Here is a 20623-nt window from a genome sequence, read left to right on the forward strand (position 1 = left end):
AGAGGGTCTTGCTCTAATTGGAAAAAATATCTTATATGTGGCAAATCAGGTATGAACAGGTCACTTACAGCTTTTTAGGACAGGTGTAGACCATCCGGTAGAAATTTGTTGGAGACAGTAAAGAGTAAGAATGTGTTTACATGCTCCACAAAACATAACAATCTCATACGTGAGATTTTATAATGAGGTCTTTCAAGTTGGGTTAGGTGTTTGGAAAGTTTCATATTGAAGGCAACACTGTAATCTATTACTGGCCTGACATGGAATCAGCCTCTTCTGACCCAGAAAGAGTACCCTTAGTAAACAAATGTAGGAAGGAAGTGGCTTTCCTAGTAATAGTGAATAGAGTTGGTGAAAAGGATTTTATTTTCCGTGAATGTGTCTAGTTCTCTAATGTCATTTTCTATTTTAAGGTTGGATATCATTTACGAGGTAGGTATGGAAGAGTCCAGTTTTTGAAATTACATGAATCTATGCTATGTTTTTGCACTCAAATTTAGATAGTGATTCTGAGACCACAGGATGCAAATGTTTTCAGGGGAAGTTCATGATGGCTACAGTTTTCAGACAGGTTTTTTACTTGGTGGCCTTCAATGTGAGACCTAATCTAAAAAAAATATATAAATATCAAGGAGCAGTAGTTCCAAAGCACAGCACTGAGATACATCACAGATGACAAGTCTCTTGATTGACATGGTGTCATTAATTCAACAAAATAGTGCCTATTATTGAACCTGTTAACAACACTTTGTATTACACAGTGATTTGCATTGAGATTACCCATTTTTGATGCATGAGGGGGGAACAGAGTCAACATTTTTAGATAAAAGGTAAGCTGTATGCATAGAGTAACTCTTTCGACAAAGTCAATTAGATTTAAGAGGCATGACATCTTTTAGACAGGCTAAACTGATTAGGTATAGAGAGCACGGGATTTCCTATCTCTCTGTTTATGAAGTCCATGATGATGAAACTGTCCACCACCTTGCAAACGATGCTTTTGTGCCAGATAGGTTTACTGATGGTATAATGATTGTGAATCATGATTGTGAAAGAGACCTAAAACTGTTCTAGACATTTCTGGTATGAATCCAGTGAAGTAACTGTGATTGTATACTTTAAGGATGAGATGTGATGGGGGTGTTTCATAATGATCAGCAAACTGGTGGTTTTGTTTTGGTGATCAGTTTTATTTTCCTGTCAGTGACTACCACTATATCAAAAAAGCTAATCTAAATTTTGAGAAGGAAAGGCATAATCTTTTTAATAAATCACTCCTACATTAAATAAGCAATTTTCTTTTTAAATTTTAATAGTGTATACAAGTAAAGGCTTTAAAATTAAGATTTGTTATCAGCTTGGCCAATATATCTTCCTGCATTTTAATGTGTCCATTTCTTTATTGAAGTCTTGTTTTGCCTATGTCAGCAGTCAGGATATATGGAAATGGCTTTTATGTGACATTTTGTTATAAGTGAAATGTCCATATGTCCATATCAGTTTACTATCAAAATCTCGCACCTGCAATGTGAGAGTGTTTATGTTTCCAACCCAAAATTTTGGAAATCAAATCTATGACCATGACTATGACAGAACAAGCTAGTTCATGAAAGTTGACATCTCAAGAATGTTGACTTTACCGAAAATACCATACTTACGGTCATGAAGAACAGATGTTTTGCAGGGGACAAGCCCCCCCCTGCACCCCCCATGTGGGGGGTTGTGCCCCCCACTCCCCCTGCTACATATATATATATATATATATATATATATATATATATATATATATATATATATATATATATATATATATATACTTACTTATATATACACAAACTCTGATATCATACTACACTGTGGAGAGGGTACAGTTCCCGATCCCCACTATAGTGTGATCTGCATTCAAAATGTTGAATCCACAACAGCAAATGCTAGTGTGCATTCGCTGTTGTAATTTCAACTTTTTTTTTCAGTATTTTAAAATGTTGAACTAGGGGATTCGATGTTTCCAATTCAGACATAGTCCGATCACCCTTTTGATAGTAAATCGTCCATACCACATTTTCCACACTTATGAGCGGATAAATTGTGATAGGTGTTTGCTGTTTGTAAAACACAAATCTCATGACTTTTTCCACTGTTATACATCATTGCATATTCAGCTTTCTTTTAGGAATAGTTTTTTTCTTCTGCTGGAGTACTTGTGAATATTTTCTTTTCTTCGGTACAAAAAGCTGTATGTGTGTTCCCTCTGTATCTAACTCTCTTCTTAACTTTACCAATGCTACTTCAGTGGTGTCCCACATGATGATATCTTGACTCACTTTATGCAAGTCTAGTCATAAATGCATTTCCACAAGTTTTATTATTACAGCTTTGTATGTCTGAATCAGTATCATAATAAGTCACCTTTTGCACATCTGAGGGACATCCTTTTATTACATCAAGACTTTGGTTACCTGAGGCATTATTTTACAACCCTTTGTATCTCTAGACATACACTATATGCCATTCCAAGTGAAATACTCTGCAATCAATTTCTGTAGATCAGCACCTATTGGATTTTGTGATGCCCAGCCTGTAATATTGGCCAATATATGATGTTAAGAGATGGACCATTTTCAGAGGAGTGGATCTTGACTAGTCTGTCAAAACACATGCTTTTGGAATAATTGCCTGCCTGCACTGTAAAATCTCTTTTTTTTTAAATTTTAATGAAATTATGTGACACAGTCCAGAATTTATGAAAGAAGCACCTATTCTTGAACAGCTGTTTGAAATGGCACCGAAATAATCACATACTCTTATGTGTGCAGTCAAACTATCAAATAGATTTATTGTTTTTAGTTTCATGAAAAATCCAATAATGGCTGACTTAATGTTTTTAGTTTCATTAAAAATGAAATAACGACTGGCTCAAACATTTTTTATTTCAGTAATTTGTCATAGTTTAGTCCACACAGGTTCTCTACAGTTTTAAATTGAATTCTGCAATACTTTTTATGTATAATCCATATTTTCTTACTAGTCAAAACTATCAGATATATTTTGACAGTTGTTTTGTGTTATTTGTTTGAATTCTTAAGCTCATTTCAGGCAGCAAATTATTTGTGAAGAAACTGGTTAAGTTTATTAGAATGCCTATAGTGGTATTTTATATTATGATAAATAAGATTATTAATAGAAGAAATTAAATAGTAATACTTTAGAAAACATTCCAAAGTACACAATGAAGAACATCCCACATAAATCAAATATAACTGTTTTTAGAATAAACAATTTATTCCCGCACATTTGGTGAATAAACAAAATAACATGGAAATATAAGTTTAGCAATTTTATCTTTTGGAACAGTAATCTAGGACTTCATCATACCTAAAATACCAGCTCATGACCAAGATTTAGATACACTTTCTGTAAATTAACATTAAACCAGAATTGAATTGACAGACCTCAAAAACACAATTAAGCTGTTTCTATAATTATGGAAACAACATGTCCTTAAGTAAAAAATACAAATGCGATATATAAAATACCATAAAATGTCATTAAGTATCTACAAATATATAAAGGTTCAATAGAATACTTATGTCCTGTTAGTTCTTGGGATGCATTATTATTTTATTCAAAGTGCATCAAGATTTAGAAAAAAAATAAAATTATATATATGGCCAAGGCCATATGATTGAAGTTTCAAAACTTGAACAACTGAAAGAAAAAGCAAAACAAAACAAAAAATTGTACTGGACATTTTTGCAGGGGGGGAGGCTTGCACCCCCCCCCCCTCCATCCCTTACCATTTAAATTTACCTGCTCTGAAATCGCACTACAATGAGGAAAAGAGAAAAGTTCCTGTTCTGCGCTGTATGGACATCTCCATTAAGAATGTTCAAAGTTTTAAAACTTCTATCATATGGTCTCAGCCATATGAAATTTAAAGTTTTAAAACTTCGATTATCTGAAGGGAACCCATATATGTGTGTGTGTATACATATATATATATATAGATATATATATATATATATATATATATATATATATATATATATATATATATATATATGGATTTACTTCAGAATCTAGAATCACAAAATCTTAAAACCCAAAGTATCGGGACCAAAATCTTGAAATTTCAAAACACTGAAAACTCAAAACACTGAATCACATAATATTGAAAACACACAAGATACCAACACTGACAATATCCCAGCACAAGTACATACAGAAACATATTACCCTTAAACAATAAGAGGGGGGCAAGCCCACCTGCACACCCCATCTGGGGGGGCTGTGTCCCCCACACCCCCTGCTACTTATATATATCAACTCTGAGATTGCACTTCACTATACTAAGTGCAGTCTCAGAGTTGATATACTGAAGTGGCAGAGGGTGTGTGTAGGCGCAAACCTCCTACATGAGGGGTGCAGGGTACTTGATTCCCTGCTTACACTGTCAGAGAAGTCATACGGTTTGTCTTTGAATTGTTTCTGTATGTACTTGTGCTGGAATGTAGTCAGTATAGGTATCTTGTGTGTTTTCAATATTATAAGATTCAGTGATTTGAGTGTTCAGTGTTTTAAAATTTCAAGATTTTGGTCTTGATATTTTGGGTTTCAAGATTTTGGGATTCTATATTATGAAGTGAATCCATATATGTGTGTGTGTGTGTGTGTGTGTGTGTGTGTGTGTGTGTGTGTGTGTGTGTGTGTGTGTGCGTGTGTGCGTGTGTGTGTGTGTGTGTGTGTGTGTGTGTGTGTGTGTGTGTGTGTGTGTGTGTGTGTGTGTGTGTGTGTGTTTAAAATTTTATTAAACTTTCTAAAATAGTTATGTTTGGAAATAGTTGCAGCAGTGCATAAGAAATAAAATTGAAATTATTTCATAAAAACAAATGTTTTGAGCTAAAGTTTTGCTATCCATAGTTTAAGCACTAGATTCATGGAATAGTGATAATTTAGACCCCAAGGGTTGACATTAAGTCATGGTTGCACAGTATCCCCTTCTATTCCAGTGTTGTTTTCTATGTCTCCCCAATTTTTTGGGAAATCTTGACAGACTTCAGAATGCTTACAGAGAGCATTGTTACGATTACAAATCAATATAGCATAATAATATTCATTTATTATTTCATGAATATTCCCTCTCTTTTACATATATAGAAACAGTAGCAGGATACTCTTTTGGCAAAATATACCACCCCAGTAGTATCACAATTGCCTTTCTGGAGTATAACTGCTCAAACAATAATCTTTGATTGTCCTCACACCAAAATGTGGGGACATTGTTTACAAGACCAAACTTTTTGGTATCTCTCCTTTCAGTATTTGACATATGTACAAAATTATGTACCAAAAAGGGTGGTTTACCTAATGTATTAAGAATTGCCTCATTAGATTTAAAAATGTTCCAGTTGTCCATCATAATGTGTTTTTATGAAACTGGAGCCAGAGTTATACTGCATTACAAAGACAGTCTCAAAGTTGTTATTTGCAGATCCCTCACAGCTACTAGAAACTGGCTTCACAGCATCTTTCTATAAACCCTTACCTAAAAGAGGTTTATATTTAATTCTCTATTGATCAGTGACAGAGCTACTTCTTAGGGTACCCCCTGTCAAGAAATATTTTTCCAGTTCTTTTCATTTCCACCTGGATACCATAAGAACCAATCTAATGAACCATCCTTGTATAAGATAAGGGGTGACAACTCTTGTATTGCAAATATTCTTTGCTAAATTGCTAAAAGTAGGTTTTCTGTAAATACTGGTGGAATCCCTTTCTATCTTGGTAATATTAGTATCAAAATAAGTTCACCTTATCCTTGCCCACTTGGTGTGTGAAACTCAAAAAGTCAGTAATAATATCTTCAGAACCATTTCAAAGTATAACAATATTATAAAGGTACCTTGAATACAATTTACGATAAGTGCAGTAATGTGAGAAAAAAATGAATACTCTTTTTCAACTAAGCATAATGAGGAAGCAGAAATGGGTATGCAAGCAGCATAAATTGCAACACCTTTAATTTGTTTGTATATGACTCCTTCGAAAAGCATGTCCAAAATATTGGTCATTCCATGGGTGCTGCTCAGATGAAAACATCAATATGCAATCAAAATTAAAAAAATATAAGACATTTGTGCACAAAAAAACAACAACCACTAAGTGTGCAATGAAGAAAATATATGCTAACATGTTCTTTCTTTTGAATAGTGATCCAGACCTTCTTCAGAACTAAAACACCATTTCATTAAGTAGATGGCTTTGAACTCATGTGGTCTCCCATTAGATGTAAAGAACTTTAATCAGTGCATTATTAGATGAAGGGAATAAATTACATACTAAGATCACATATGGTTTGTTGTTCATTATTTATATGAAGAAGTACAAACAGGTCTCTACAAAAGTTAATAAACACTGTTATACTGTCCAAAATAGGAAAAAAAAACTTCTAATATAGCTTACCCACTTCATACAAATAGTTATAACAAAACAAAATTCATAAACAGAACCATAATGATGCAATAAGCATACCGCCAACAGAGGAAATGACAGATTTGATTACAGTGACCACCCACCCACTTCAGAGTAAGTCACAATCATGAACATGCTAGTTAGAATATAGATCTAGCAGACCCTTTAGAATTTCCCCTCTCCACATGTTAGACAAGTTAGGAAGACAGTTCAATGAAGCAGGAGCTACAGACTCTCTGATACACAATCCTGCACCACTGGGGCTGAACTTGAAGAATTGATTTAAAAGGAACCAGCAGACAGAGGGGACAGAGAAAGTGGTCAAAGAGTTTTGTCATTAACTGGTGAGGTTGAAAACTATTGTTCCTCCACAAAATGAAGTTATATTCGAACATGGTGGCATTCTACATAAATATAATGGTTTTAACATTTTAAATATAGTCACCTGGACATCACAATACATCACTTCTCACTTTTTGAGAAGGGATTTGTCTTTATTTCTCACAAATGTCATGATACTGTTGACTCTCTTTTTGGAACTAGGTGTTTAAAAAAAAAGAAAGAAAATTAAATTTAGGGGTACAGTTTAGTACTAGTGCTAATAGTTCACATAGTATAAACAAACTATTTAAGAAATAGAATATATTTAACCTGTAATGCACACCACAATATAAGCTTTTGAGAAGCCTTGGGAGTGTGACTTCTGTAAATACAGGGTTACAAAATGTGAACTATAAAACTCCTATCTTACTAAAGAAGAAAATTACCTCTTGAATTCCCATAAAAATGGCAGGTTGATATGCATTAAGAAACCATAAAAGGAAGGAGGAATGGTGATTTCTGACTCCACATAGTACTCAAGTGTGATGTTTAGTCTACCTGAAGACATAAGGGAGGACTTTCCATAGACACAGGCAATTACAGACCAATAATTCTGACCAGCCTCATATGCAAAGCAATGGAAAGACTTATTATCATGGAATTAATCAATTAGGACATAATGCACCTCCAAACACTACACCCGTCTCAGTATGGATTCATCAAGGGCAGTTCATGCTTATAGAATCTGGTGGATTATTTTGAAAAGGTTACCAAAGCAATGGATTACAGTAAAACAGTACACACAGTATACCTCAACCCTTATCAAAGATTTTGACACAATTCCTCACTCAGTCATAGTAGAAAATCTAAACAAACTGTAATTAAACCCCTATGTCACCTTGCCACCTGATGGATTGTCAACTGGCTCACAGATAGGATGCAGACAATCAAAATAGGGGAAGTTACATGCACAGATAGACCATTCACTTAGTGGAGTCCCCCAGAGTTGTTTGTTGGGATCTCTCCTGTTTGGCATCTACTTTTCTGAAGTAAAATCCAATATCAAAAGGCACTGGCTGACTAAGTTTTCAGATAACTTCAGCCTACGAGCAGTTATTGAATCACCAAATGTTTTAGTTATCCTGTTGGAAGGTTTGTTTCAAATAAATAACTGATGACAAAGTCATGGTCTGAAACTAAATGCCAAAAAATGCATTATTGTATCTTTTGTGAAGTTATCTATTCCAGGGAACAACTACATTGACAATACATCCCCTAAAAGTCGACCCGGTTCTTTGACATTTGGGAACATATGTGGATAGTGACCTAACATTTGACCAACATGTGTCTATTGTTTTAAGAAAGGCCTTCCACATTGCACAGCTTATAAACAAAGGGATTGTGTCTAGATCTAGGAATGTCATTGTCCCCTGTTACTCAGCCCTCATTAGGCCAGTCATTGAATAAAATGCCCCCTTTGGCATGAATCTGTCCAGACACATGCAACTACTGGAACACCCACAGAGGTATCTTACTAAAATGATACAAGGCCTAAATAACTTGTCCTATATGGGCTAACTCAAATCCCTGTAACTATACTTGGTAGCCTATAAACTGTTAATAGGTGACTTGCGTCTAGCATGCAAGGCATCCTTTAATGCATTACTGATGGTTTTACTGCACATCATCAAGTCAAATGGCATATGAAATGCTCAGTGTAGGGATTTAAATCTCTTCTGTAAAATCAATAGAAGAGTTTGGAGGGACAGGAATATTTTGCAGAGGATACTGCTGCTGTGGACCAGACTCCCAGTCCACATAAACAAAGTTCATTCCTGTTCATTTTCAAGTGTAACTTTGATGTATGGATAGGAAACAGAAAATTTAACCCAGGACTTTGCCCTGTACTACTAATGGACAGATACAATTCCTAAATGCTCATGCGTCCCCTCAAATTATCTATGGTATGATCCCAGTTATTAACATTAGGGGTCATACATAATTATTGATCATAGGATGGGTAAGACCAGTCTATAACCAAATGGGATAGGTGTATTTCAAGCACAAAAGGGAAATTAACCAGACATAAAATGGAACTCGAGTGCAGCTAGCTTAGTACTCACCTATAAACTTATAAAAACACATAGATACAAACCTCCAGGAATCAAGTAAATATAGCTTATAAAAGTATTGGTTTGGAGGATTGTGTATTGCAAGGCAAGATTTCTGTATCTATTTATGATTTTTAAGTAACCACAATCCTAATATTCCTACTATTTTTGGGATTTCTAAAGTCCACATTAGTATTTCCCATCAATCCTTCATGTCAACAGTAGCATCACAGGGTTTGAAATCCTATCTTTAGCTGCCTTTATTGATTCAAAAGGACCAAAGTTCTAAAGTTATATTTCCATTTTATTTTATTTATTCCATCCCTGTCATTGAGCTCTGTTGTGTACTGTAGCCACTTTGAATTCAGACTGAATGCATGACTGTCATGGAGTCCCTGACCTCTAGTCAGAGAAAATCAGTAAGTCACAAGAAGCTAGCACATGTGTTTTTTTTTATTTTTAATCACAGAAAAGTTGCTTGTTCCTGTTCAGTTCAGCACCTTAGTATCTAAATGAGAATGTATTAAGCTAGGCACAAACTGCACCCAAGCAATACTATACGTGAAAACTAATTATACTGCTAGAAAATGTTCTTTTTTTGTTAACGGGTTTTTACTGTTTTATCTCTAAAATGCAGTTCACCAATGTACAAATGTACTAGTATTTATATTGATCATATACAGTTCTCTAAAATGAGGAAGTACTAGTGTTATTGATGCACATCTTTGAATAAACCATGTTCCTGATTGTTTCCATGTTAAATAATCTATTGCAGGACAACTTTAACAGACCTGCTAGAATCTCTTCCCCTGTTAACCACAGACATTTATGTTAGTTTAATAGTGCTGCCTAATTATACAAGCAAATGATAGATAGTAGGTGTGAAGGCTGCCAGCCCAGCTAACTATAATTTTGTAAATAATTCTATGTCATTGTAAATATTAATATGATCCATAGGCTTGTCTACAAATGTAAGTAACCTGTATGTTATGTGCTGAGCTTCAAAAATGTAACCACAGTGCACCCTGCTGGAAAAGAGCAAAGATCTATATGGAGTACATGCCTGTGTAAATGTATGTTTTCATAGTAGAAATTGAGACATACAGAGTTAACTTGCAAACTCTGAGTAAATAATTAAAGAGTTTTATGATTGTGTTTACTACAGCTAGAAGACAGAATGTATACAGCTAGAGTTTCTTTCTATTGTCTTAAGACAGAAGTAAATACTAGGTTTAAAGTGTAAAAGTGTTAATTGTTTTACAACTTCCAGTTTCAGGCAAGCTTCTATAAGTGTCAGCTTCTAAGAGATTATTATTTTTCATAGAGACATGTTAAATTCTGTTGGTATCTGCTTAGCCTGGGAACTAGAGGCTGGTGTCAAATAGTGATATCATCTAGCTAACCCAGCAGTAATGTGTATTATTAATTTAAGAACTATCTCAGAGAAAGTCTAGGCATTTTGTATTTGTTTCTGGACCTGTAAACATCCAGTCAGAACATGCATTTGCTTTGTTCTGTAAGTAAGACTTAGATCATATTATCTCTTAGAGATAAATAGGAAAATAATAAGATCAGTCTAGATGTTTTCTGTATTTATATGAGATTGTCCTGCAATGTCGTTTTGAAATATCTCCTGTGATTCTGAACTCTGCTGTTGAGTTAACGAGTATTGTCTTGTGCTTTTTTTACTTATTATTAAATATATTTAAACCTTTTAATTGTGACTGCTTTGTTAGAGATATTTAAAATCTTAGTGTACTTGCATATGTATTTGGTAACACTGTACAGGCCACTCCTAAATAGCCTTCAGGTTTTGGACACACACTTACCATTTGGATAATAGTAACATTACACAGTAGAATTGGTCACCCTTTGGGAAGGGCTTTATGGTAGCTGATAAAAGTAGTTGGTGGCAGCTGGTAGTTCCTTATAGTCTGGGCAGAAGGGGGCATAGATAGTGAACCTGTACCAGCCTTCCCCAAGAGTGTCTGTATGTCTGTATATGAATCAAATCTCAAAGTGTGTGCTTTTGTCAGCTACTTGGGCAGGGACATGAAGGACTGGTTGGACAGAGAGGGTGCAGAAGGTTTTGGCTTGACCACTCGCCTGAGATTTGAACCCTATAGCTATGCTAGTTGGGAGTCTTATTGGGGATCTGGAGACAGAGGCAGAAACCAGGCACAGACTAACTGTGATCTCTGTGTGCTCTTTAAGGAAATTGTACTTTAGTGTGTCTGTTCTTGTCATACTCCCAATGTGCACATCCCTCACTGGTGTTAGTGGTGAGGATTGAGGCTCCTTGATTATTGGGCCAGTGCAGGGGTGTCACAGTAGGCATGATGCCTAGTTACACAGATATGAAAAAAATTGACAACTATAAGGTGTGAAATGATTAGAGTTTGTATTACGAAAATTGTTGACCAGATCAACTGTGTTATTAACCAACAGATAAGAATAATTGTAGGCCTCAGTAGTTGTTGTACCTGTTTCTAAGGACAGATAGGACTCCATGCCAATTTGATGTAATAAACATGCCGGCCAGGTATGCAATGCTATATATTGGTGTGTACATTTGTGTCTTGCTCTACCAGACTGTAAATGTTTGTTTGTTAATTAAAGCTCCTGCATACACAAGGACCTCTGAACTCACCTCTTGGCATAAATATCTGCAAGAGGTATTTTGGAGGTCTGATCTGGTAACAGGCACTGTCTTTTTTCTGCCTTTTTCCATTTTACACTGAATTCTTAAAACACAGTAATATATTTATCCTAACAATGTCTAGCATCTGAGATTAATCAAACTACTCTTATCCCTTTCAGCCATCTCTACTCCTCTTCTGTTGACTCTGACCAAACCAGCCTCAGCAAATACACTGCACAGGCTGCATAGGAACTATCACTGTCCAGCAACTGACATCCAGCCCTAAAGTCCAACCTTGAAAGGACCAAGAGTGTACAGTCAAAGTAGATTATGTATGTGCAATTCAGTCAAGTTAACATAATTGTGGAGGAATGTTGCAACACCACCTCCCTACTGCAGACCTACATAGTCAGAGAGAGTTCTGTCTGCTTAATATCAGATTCCATTGTTTGCATCAATCGAGGAAGGGGGGGTCTCTTAGGTACTACCCAGCTTCTACATGCAGAACGTCTACTGTATGCTACATTCCAAACAAGGATATTCTGAGTCAAACCAGTCCACCAGTGCCAGCACCATCAGTGAGACCCACAAATGCTCTGCAACTCACTCTGACATATGACCTGGAACCTGCAGCATTAAGTACAGCAATAACAACTAACTGAATGCAGCACCACAGCGTAAGCCCAGACAGGCTTGTGCATTATGCACAGTACTGTAGGCAAAGTGTTGGCATCTAATCAACAACTATGGCCTTGATGGACACTTTAAAACAGTCTGATGTTACAAATATGAAATGCAGTGTGCACCGTATAAACTGTAGACTATGCTGTTTTGTAAACAGCTGACTCACAGCTGTGCATAAGACATTTCCAAAAACACCATGCAGAAATGTATAGTTGACACATTCACAACTGCATCCATTTGTGTCATTGGAATGAGACACATACACTGCTAGGCACACCAGAAGGCTGGGGTGTCTTAGCTGTAGGTGACTTTTTGCAACAAGGAATGTTTGACCACATGTACTGTAACTTAACATGCAGTAGCACCCTGGCAATAAATGTGAAGATAGTTGAGCTTATTTTTATTATTTTTTAAATTTTTTTCATATCCTTTCCATAATTAAGTAGATCTCTTTTTCTTTAAATGGCAATGTATTTTTTAAGCCCTACAGCTGCCCTTCTTCATTGCTGGCATCATTGCCTGGGTAGAGAGGGTGCATATAATGTAGTATGTATGCTGCCCAGATCACATCTGGGCTGTGTAATACACGTCAGCTAATGATAGAGTTGGCAAGCCTACAAGTCCATCCTTTAGAAAAATGATTATTGTTTTTGGTGGAATGATGCATTAGATAAATGAATTCTGCATCTTATCAATACATAAATAACTGATAGTTGCAGCCAACCATGTGGTCTTTATCTGCTATCCTATGAAACATCTTTTAAATTATGCATACTACCAAAAAGAGGTATGAACCACAATTAAATATGCTCCTTCATGTCCTATTCCCATGGTCACAGTCTCAACAAGGTGAGAAGATATATAAGAATACAAGGCAGATTCAAAGAACATACAAGACAGATACTTTGAGCATATCACACTAAATGCTATACATTCACTTAATGCATGGTTAGACCTCAGTATACCTTTTGAACTATACTCTGATAAAAAAGAAGGTATTTTAAGGTATGTATTAATCAGATATCTCTAGATAATCATCTTTAAAAGAGGAGAAAAAATTAATGCAATCTCTGTTATTTTTAGAATTTAATTTATGAACTCTGTTAACATTTTACATAAACATTAAGTGGTTTTCCTACTGAACTATATGCTATTTTGATTTTTGTGTCACAGATTCTCTGGTGTTGAGATCTGGCCTCAGTATAATTATATAGCACTTTGGAAAGTAAATGCAACTCATTAATCCAAATCCTGAACACAAGATGGCAAATATTTCTACAGCAACCACATATTTCCCTTTAGTACTCAGGTAAGCTGGGATGAATGACAACCAGACACTAAGGAAAATTAACATGCTGAATGTGATAAACTTAGCCTCATTATAGCGATCTGGTAATTTTCTTACTAAAAATGCAACTATGAAACACACAGTTGCCAATAACCCAAGGTATCCCAGCATAAAATAAAACATAATGAAGGAGCTCTCATTGCATTCAATGATTATTTTTTCTTTATAAGATACCATGTTCTTCTCAGAGAAGGGTGGTGCATATCCAAGCCAAATAATACAGATTATAACCTGTATAATGCTACAGAAAAGTCCTATTAAACCGGGAGTTTTAGGTCCCAGACACTTTTGATGTTTGCTTCCAGGACTTGTTGCTCTAAATGCAATAACAACAGTGATAGTTTTTGCCAGTATGGATGAGATGCAAACAGAAAATGTTATACCAAATGCAGATTGTCTGACCAAGCAGCTTGTATTATTTGGTTTCCCAGTAAACAGAAGAGCACAAAGGAAGCATAATATCTGGGCTAACAGGAGAAAGTAACTGAGGTTACGATTGTTTGCTTTCACAATTGGTGTATTTCGATATTTATTAAAAATTATCAGTATGGAAGCAGGAATGACTGAAAGAAATATGGTGATGGTGGTCAAAACTGCCCCAAGAGGATCATCGAATGCCAGGTACTCTATCCTCTTAGATGTACACATTGTTTTTTGTTCATTGGACCAGTAATCTTCTGGGCACTTCAAACAATCAACTGCATCTGTAAGAAGATCAGTCATATGAATTTAAATGCAAAATGGAACAGAAGTGACACAAGTTTAAACAAATATCCATTCTTTGCTTCAATGACAAGCAGTGAAGATGTATGGTCAACAAAGTAACAGAATGTGAGATATAAAAAAGGCAACTTAAGATTGTAATTTCCTTTCCTTATCAGAACTTCAGCACACAGAACCTGTAATGATGATACAAGCCAACATTAGGATTGAGAAACAGAATGAATGTCACTAATTTTAAATGGATGTTAAATGCACAAGATAGTAGATGTCATATAATCTAGTCATAATACAATATGCATGTTAAGTGATTTATGCCCGTAGCTTCATCACTTACAACACTGACATTCATATGTATTTTCACTGGAAGGAAACATAAATGCAGTCTGTAGGAAAAAAAAAAAAGAAATGGAGTATCAAACAAGGCCCAATGTCTACAATGAGCTCAGACTTAATATGGTTTATCCAATTTAACATGTTCTCCTGCTGCAAAGAAAATCAACACACCAAGATTTGGATTGGTAATAACATTGTGATTAAACTGTGAATTTACAAGTGCTGAAACATTTTGTAGCTAATCCACACCCACCCCAATTAGTGGCAGGCATGCCTGCATCTGCCATGCTATGGGTGATTGGTTATTTTGAAATTGCAACCTTTAAAAATGTGACAGCTGATCCACTCTACCTCAGTTAGTGGTAGGCATGTCTATATCTGCCATGTTACAGCCCTATAAAAATGTGACATCTGATCCACCCCACTTCAGTTAGTGGTGGGCATGTCTATATCTGCCATGTTACAGCCCTATAAAAATGTGACAACTGATCAACCCCCACCCCAGTATGGGTGGGCATGTCAACACCTACCATGCTAGTGTTTTTAAAAAAGTTAACAGGGAGAGACTCAGATGTTGTTCTGATAACCACATCTGGGCTATGCATTTTTCCAACTCTGATACAAAATGTGAAGCTTACGTTCTCAAAGCTACAGAACATCCTCAAATCCTCTCTGCATTACCAACCTGATAATTTACAGTCCCAAATACGAGAATGAATGGATGAATTTTTTTATAAACCACTACAGTTATGTAAGATGGAAACAGGCTGTTTTACAGAAAGAAGCAGCTGGAAGAGCTTGGAAGATCATTTAATGTCCTGTAAATGCAGACAAGATAATAGAAATAAGATTTATTAATTTATGTTATTAAGAACAGAACTAAGGACAAGGTCATACAATGATTCCTGTAATCTCTCTTACTGGTTTTAGATCATTCCTGTAAAAGCAGAATTGTCACAGGCAATTATTCTTACTGCCTAATAAATGAAGTTGTAATTGAAACAGTAGTTTTAACATCAATTCTCATTTCCTTATTGGTACTTTTATTTTGTCCCATAAAAGTGGCAATTAAGAGTGCAAATGTGGAGACTTAAAAAAATATATATATATTTTTATATTAATGGAACATCATTTTAAGCTGGTTCCATAGAAAAGACAAAAGACAACTTTCAAAAAAATGTTGAAAATATATTGGAAACAAAACAATGTTTAAAAAAAGAACTGCAAACTAAATATTTTTGAGATTTAAATCATGGGCCTGAATTACAAAATGAACTTTACATATGAATTTGAGTTTATCAGTTGTAGGAATGAACTGTAAGGGTGGAACATAGAGTATTTATGGCTAAGGCCAATCATAAGGTAAAGTTTTACCAATCATTTACATATTAATATACTAGTAAAGTGAGAAAACAGCCTATCACACTTAAAGTTAATGCTTCCGAATTATTTCTTGACTAGATGATTAGTATGCACTGAATGTCCCATTCCCCTCACTTGGTGTTCTTGGATGGTTAATATAGTCTTACAGACAAAAATATCTCAACAATAAAAGGTTTTCCATTGGTCACAGGAGTAAGGAATCATTATTTGACAGAAAAATATTAGCAATTGCAATGTTTGAGTTTTTTTGAGACTCCATGAATTTACAGTTTTATCACATGGATCTGTATAAGCCAATATGGACATTTGGCTGAAGGATTCCAGCTCTTGACCCAGATATCCATTCATCCACAACCAATTTTTTCCCATTTTTTGCATGTGAGGTCATGGTGTCACTTCAGCAGTGACTATCATCTAGAGAAAATGTTAACAGCTCCATATCTCTTTAGCTAAATGAAAATTAAAATATATGCATTGGTTTGAATCATAGCTGAAGTTTACAAACAGTCTGCAGTGAACATGTAGAAAGATAACTGAAGAAGGTATTTTATATTTGCCTTGGACATTTTATCAAGTTTCCTTTGTTGAACTATTTCATTAATAGAGTATGATCTTTATATAAGAGAATTTCTTCTGCTTTAGTTTCAACAAGCCTTGCTGAGTTAGAAGCATATATTAAAAGATTATTCCAAAGCAGGCTAAACTTAAATTAACAGCTCATCCACTCATTACAACAGAAACAATATCACCAAGCCTCCTTTCTTCCCTACAAGAAACAAAATCCATATCAAATCAGAAAATATTTATCTATTTATATATTTCTTATAAAATAAATGTAAGTTCACAACAAGTATTGAAATACCACTGGTGACGGCCTGCCCTAATTCACACTTGTCAGTTCAGTCATTTTAACAATATACAGTTACTTTAAGCTACAATATAGTGAATACTTGAGATAGTGGCCATCCCCTTAATGGGGGACACATGGAGTAAACTCTAAAGAAAATGATTATTTTTGATTATGCATATTAGTTAAAGGAGCATTTAACATACAATAGTGAACAATGGGTTTTGAGGAATTTGGATTTATTGTTATTGTAGCTGAAATACATTATTATATTACTCCCATCCATAAAATGTATAACTATAAAATAGTACTTTCATGAATGGGAGAACCAACCATCAAAATAATATCATCTGTACTGCCTCTTTCTAGTACAAAAAAACTCTAATGAGATTTGGAGGTAAAGAGATTCTCTCCACTGGATCAGACATCCTTATCAAAATTTACTTTACTCAGAGATTTTTTTCTTTTATTAATTATTTTTCAGCTAGATTACATGATCTATGAATAGTTTCCCAGTGATGTGCTGTAGGCAGGCACTTTCAAAGAAAACCTATCAGACATTGCATTGAAAACTAGGCAGAATTCACTAGTTAGTGACCTATAAGAAGAAGAATACCATCACTGTTCTTGAATGGTTTCAGTTTTAATTTTTTTATCTCCCTATTCGTTTTAGTTAAGAACTAGAGCACCATTTCATGTAGTTTCAGGTGGCATGTTCAAAAGCTACAATACAGCACTGCATTCAGTAATAGGTCTGATCAGTGAGGTATAAAGTCATACAGTGATTTTCTTGGAATGCTCTACAGAGTTAGATGTGCTGCTGAATAGTCTTGTCTGGCTGCAGTAGATTCGCATGGATCATAACTTAAACTCTTTAGCCGATACTTTACTTAGCTCATTAATAATACAATTTGTTTTCTAATCACAATCTTTCATTTTTCCAAGTCCAACAATGCTAGATTTATGACATTAAAGGTTAGTTCATTACTACTGCACAAGGTACGCATTTCTTACAGACATTCCTGGAGAACCTTGGCATCTTTTATTGAAATAATTACATCAACCAGTTTGCAGTCATCATATTTGTTTATAGCCCATTTCCCACTGTCACATCTGAGAAGAGACCAAAAAGTAGCAGCTCCACTACAGAATCCAGTGGGCCACCAAGTAAATATTTTTGGGACAGAAAGGTAAGCCCCTTACCCTGGCATATGCTTATCCAGTGTTTTTTTTTTTCTATTCAATTATATATGATTGGACATGTAATGCTTAGAATTTCTCAATATTGTCCTCATATAGAGGGGAATATTGAGATTACCAGAGAGCACCCCTGTACTACCAGGCTATAACTCATACCACACTTTTCAGCCATGTAACCTGGACCGGAACACCAAAGGCAGAGGTGTGTCCATATTCATTAAGGATATCCCCACCTCCAGGCTAGTTGCTCAGCAAAAAAAAAAAAAAAAAAAATAATTTTTGTTTATTTTACGTTTTCTGTATAGAAATGCTTAGTTCAATTTATTTAGTATTGCCTAGTTTTAATTATGTAGAATTGCTAAGTTTAACTTTGTCAATTTCCTGTTTGGAGCTTTTCTCCCCGGGCCTCTACTGAAAATGGACATATATCCAGCTAGACTAGCCCGGTCAACAAATGTAAAATAAATAAATAAATAAATAATGCAGCCGAGGTTATCCAAGTGCAACTAACTCTGGGCAAAACTGCAATCCAAATCGTAGCTTGCTACAGATAACCCACCATGCACCAGGATTCCCACTTCTCTTTTCTTGATGTACTGGAAAATATTAGGGTTCAACCAAACACCCTAATAATGGCGATTTCAATTACCCCACCATTAACTGGGAAAACTACTCATGTACCAACTCCTTCGCTCAACGCTTTCTGGAATTCATAAACTCCAATGCCCTGGATCAACTTATCCACACCCACACCAGGGGCAACAATATCCTGGATCTAGTCATTACCAATATGAGTGACCGGTGTTCCACACCTGAAGTCAACGCTTCATTGGTCTGCTCCGACCATAAGCTAATTACCTTAGATATCCACATCCTGCCTACACCCCCCATTAAGGAAACCATGGTAAATAATTTCTTCAAAGTCAACTTCATGCTTCTTAAGACAGAAGTGGTGAACTTTATGACACCATGCAAATGGACAATACAGTTACGACTACTGAATCCTACACAAGTGCACATTATAAGCAATTACATGAGTGCATGGATCGTGGTATCCCAAACAGAACAAAGACGCTATCCTCCAAAAAAAGGAAGCCAATCTGGTGGTTCCCTGCGATAAACAAACTGTACAACAGAAGGAAGAAACTCTTGCAAAAGAGAGTAAAATCACATGAGTGGAAGAGCTACCTGGTCAGCCTCAATAATAAGCTGCAATCCCTGATAAAATCCTCCAAAGCTAGTTACGAAAACAAAATCACCACTGATTCTAAAGACAACCATAAAGCATTCTATAGCTTTGTCAAGAATCTCAATGGCAACACTCAAATCTGCTTTGAGTTACAGCACAATGGCACTAAATATACAGACCCAACTGATATTGCCAACATCCTGGCAGATAGGTTCAGTTGTAACTTTATCCCCCCCCCCCCCCTAAGAGGCCATCTCCATACCGGAAGAATACAAAGTTCCTGTAATCACGACTGCACAGGTAAAAACCAAACTCTCCAAAGTCAAGAACACAGCATCCATGGGACCAGACAACATCCCAGGCTGCGTTCTACATGAACTACAGAACAGACTGGCACCCCACCTAAGTACCATGTTCAGTCATAGCCTCACCTCAGGCTTTGTGTCTGCTGAATGGCGCACAGCAATGGTTATCCCACTCCACAAGGGGGGAGCCACCACGGACCCCAGGAACTACCACCCCATTAGCCTGATGAGCCTGGTCTGCAAGGCCATGGAATGTATCATCATGGAACTTATAAACAAAGATATTGGTAATCTCCAAACTCTGGATCCCACCCAGTTTGGGTTTGTAAAAGGCAGATCATGTCTCCTAAACCTGATAGACTTATTTGAAGCAGTCACCAAAGCCGTAGACAAGGGTAAGGTGGTTCACACAGCTTATCTAGATCTTGCCAAGGCTTTTGACACCATCCCCCCACTCTGGAATTATAGATAAACTCACTAAACTAGGTATAAATCCCTATGTCACAAGATGGGTTGCCAACTGGCTCACTGACAGAACCCACACTGTGAAAGTAGCAGACTCCAAATCCGACTTCAGACCAGTGACAAGTGGAGTACCACAGGGTTCAGTCCTGGGTCCTCTCCTGTTTGGTATCTACTTCTCTGAAGTACAGGTTAACACAGAAGGTCTTTGGCTAACGAAGTTCACAGATGACTGCAAACTAGGAGCCATAATCAAAACTCCTAACTATGTGGACATCCTACAAAAGGGCCTCACTGAGACAGATGCCTGGTGTCAAAGCCATGGCCTCAAGCTCAATGCCAAAAAGTGCATTGTCATCCCCTTTGGTAAAAACTCTTTACCCATGAACTACAACATAGGTGGTAGTATACTTAACACTGAAAGTATGATAAGAGACCTTGGGACACAGGTGGACAGTAGTCTCTCCTTTGATAATCACATTGCCACAGTAGTCAGGAAATCCTTCTACGTGGCACACCTCATCACAAAAGATTTTTCACCCAGAAAAAAAGAGGTCATTGTTCCCCTCTACTCATCACTCATTAGACCCATTATAGAGTACAAT

This window comes from Protopterus annectens, chromosome 7.part0 (genome assembly GCF_019279795.1).
Source record: "Protopterus annectens isolate FY-2018-M chromosome 7.part0, PAN1.0, whole genome shotgun sequence".
Lineage (NCBI taxonomy): Eukaryota > Metazoa > Chordata > Ceratodontiformes > Protopteridae > Protopterus > Protopterus annectens.